Source organism: Urocitellus parryii, chromosome 6 (assembly GCF_045843805.1).
Source record: "Urocitellus parryii isolate mUroPar1 chromosome 6, mUroPar1.hap1, whole genome shotgun sequence".
NCBI classification, from domain to species: Eukaryota; Metazoa; Chordata; class Mammalia; order Rodentia; family Sciuridae; genus Urocitellus; species Urocitellus parryii.
Window position 1 is genome coordinate 195,884,550 of NC_135536.1, and position 3,018 is coordinate 195,887,567.

Below are 3,018 nucleotides of genomic sequence, written 5' to 3' on the forward strand. Positions count from 1 at the left end.
CCTCTGCCTCCTTCTGTCGTTACCGAGCACTGGTTACTTGGGGTGGTGATGTCCTCGGCTTTGCCCCGAGGTGTGGCCATGTGGCGAGAGTCCAGCCATGAGGCACAAACGAAAGTGTTGTGTGCAGATTCCGGGATGGCTCCTTGGAAGGAAGGACTTCCCTCTGGTCCCACTCCCTCCACTTCTTGCTTCCTTCTGCTTCTAGTAAGGAATGCAGTTGTGAAGGTGGAGTTGGGCAGCCACCTTGGACCAAGAGGGTGCCTTGGAGATGGGCCTCATGGGCACAGGAGGGTCAAACGAAGATAAACAGTGGACTGGGACTCTCGTGACACCCAGAGCTGCCATGCCCACCTTGGACTCTGCTTGCAGATTTCATTCACATTCACGAATTAAAAACACAGGTTAAGGGGCCAGGGCTGTGGCTCAGTGGCAGAGCGCTTGCCAAGCATGCATGAGGCACTGCGTGCAATCCCAGGCACCACATTAAAAAAATGAATAAATAAAATAAAATAGAAGTATCGTGTCCATCTACAACTAAAATTTTTTTTTAAAAAAAACCACAGGTTAAAAACATGTGGTACATATCCACAATGGAGTTTAACTCAGCCATAAAGAAAAATAAAACTATGTCATTTGCAGGAAAATGGATGGAACTTGAGAACACTATGGTAAGCAAAATTAGTCAAACGCAGGGGATCGAGGTCACATGCTTTCTCTATGTGGGAGCCAGACAGCAAAAGGGAAGGACAGTTTGCAGCAGGGTGGGGGGTGGGGGGGGTCTCATGAAAATTGAAGGGAGATCAGCAGAGGAGAGGAGAGGGACGGGGAGAGGGAGGGGAGGGAGGAGAGGGAGGAAGGCGGCATTGAATGCTGTAAGGATACCGAACGACAAATCCCGCCATTATGTGTAATTACAATGCACCAATAAAAATATGGCAAAGACAAAAACAGAAACAGAGCCCCACAGGTTGTCATTGCTGAAGTAAAGGTGTCGCTGACTGTGGCTGAACTCCGTCTCTCGTTAGTTCTCATCTCTGTCCATGTCTTGGGCTAGCTCAGGGTGGAGGGCCACCCCACCTCCAGGACATCTTCCCTTCTGAGCATGGCCCTGCTCACGATCTTCGATGGCTTCCTCTGGCTCGCTGCTGGCCCTGGGCCTTGAACTGCAGCAGGCCAGCTGCTCCCATTCCTGGTCTTACAAGGTGCATAGGGCTTCCCCACCAGGGAGTTTTCTATAGTTTTAAAATCTCTACCACATTCAGGAACTTTTCTTATGCTCCCGGTTTGCCAAAAACAAAAATAAAACAAAACCCACCAATATTTCAAAGCCACGCCTACACACCAACCCTCCCTGCCTCTGTGGCCTGGCTCGGTCTGCTTCCCTTTGGTCCACTGAGGCAGGGATTCCGCTGACCGCTGCCTGAAGCTGAGAGCTGTCAGGAACGAGCCCTCCCCCCCGGGTGGTGGTGCCACAGCCCTATCTAACACTGTGGAGTCCATTCGGGAAACGTTTTATTGGGTGTTTCTCTGTGCTCACAAGTGAAGCCGGCCCATCATTGTCCTTCATGGATGGCCTCATCTGGTTTTGGGGATCCAGATCATACTTATAAAATGAGCTAGGCTGGCGGCTTCTCCTTCCTCGTCACAGCTTACACAAGGTAGAAGCTCATTGTTCCTAAAGTTCAGCACGACTCACCTTTCAGAGCCCCTGGGGTGGCGTGTTGGAGGCCGGCGGGGCTCTGACTCCATTTCAGTTTCTGTGTATGATTGATCAGCGTGATTGATCTATTGGTTCTCGGGCCAATATTTTGGCATTTTTATACCTTTCTAGGAACTTATCCATTTCCCTCAGTTTTCAAATCTGTAAGTGTGTAGATGCTTCACAATAGTTTTGCTTTGTTTTGGGGGTGGGGGTGTGCTAGGGATTGAACCAGGGGTGCTGCATTCCTGAGCTGCACCCCCAGCCCTTTTTAAGTTTTTACCTTGAGCAGGGCCTCACCTGCTGTCCTCCTGCCACGGCCTTCCCAGGATCTGATGGTAGCTCTTAAATTACTTTTCCCCCTCGCCGCTTATCTCCTTGTTTACTCTCTTCCGTGGCGATGGGCCTGGTCAGGAGTCTGTCTCTCATATTAATTTTGTCCTAGAAGTGACTTTTCGGTCCATGAATGCTTCTCTTAGACTGTAACTTGCTGGTTTAGTCTCAGAAACTTTTCTGTGGCACAGGCTGGGACCTTATTTTGGCCCCCACGACACTGAGCTGCCCTACGTCTTCAGTGAGGTCACATACATCATCAAAGGGGCCCAGCTCGTGGCCACGGCCTGCCAGGGTCTGAGTTTGTGACCCCCAACTGGAGGCTCCATTTCTCCAGGACAGGAGCCTTGGCATGGCTCCTCCCCATGCCAGGGTGAGGGTAGGTGGGGATGGCTGCCCGTGCCGCTGACCTGCCTGTGTCCTCCCTGCCCTGCACCTCCCTGTGGCCTCTCCTGGCCACACATTCCCCAGCTTGGGCAGGAACTCAGGGGTCTGCTCCTGGCCCCTAGCTCCCAGGTGCCATGTGGTGGCTCTTCCTGGACAGCTGTGAGCCTGGACGGCTGCTCTGGGCTTCAGTCTGAGCGGGCAGGGATGGGTGTGCAGGGACCGGCATAGTCCCCACCACAGGGGGTGGACCGTGACCCTCTCTGTGTGCGACTGCATGTGCCATTGTGACAGGGGACTCCTGACAATGAAGTCTCCTCCTTCGCTGGGCGAGGGGGTGGGCATGGGGGTGGTGCCCAGCTTGCAGCTGGGGAAGCCTAGATGGCCTGCTAGGGAGCTGGAGGTCATGACGGGACCCGGAAGGGGCTTTGGAAAATGGTGTGACACTTATTGACAGGCCCAGCAGCCAGGAAAGGCACTGGCCTGGGCACACTGGGCTCTGGACACCAAGTGGTTGCATGAATGAGTAAACCAACCGCAAGACCCGGCTTCTCGTGGCGCTCCATGCTGGGCCCCAGGGCAGCTTCCTGGGCCTTGCTTGG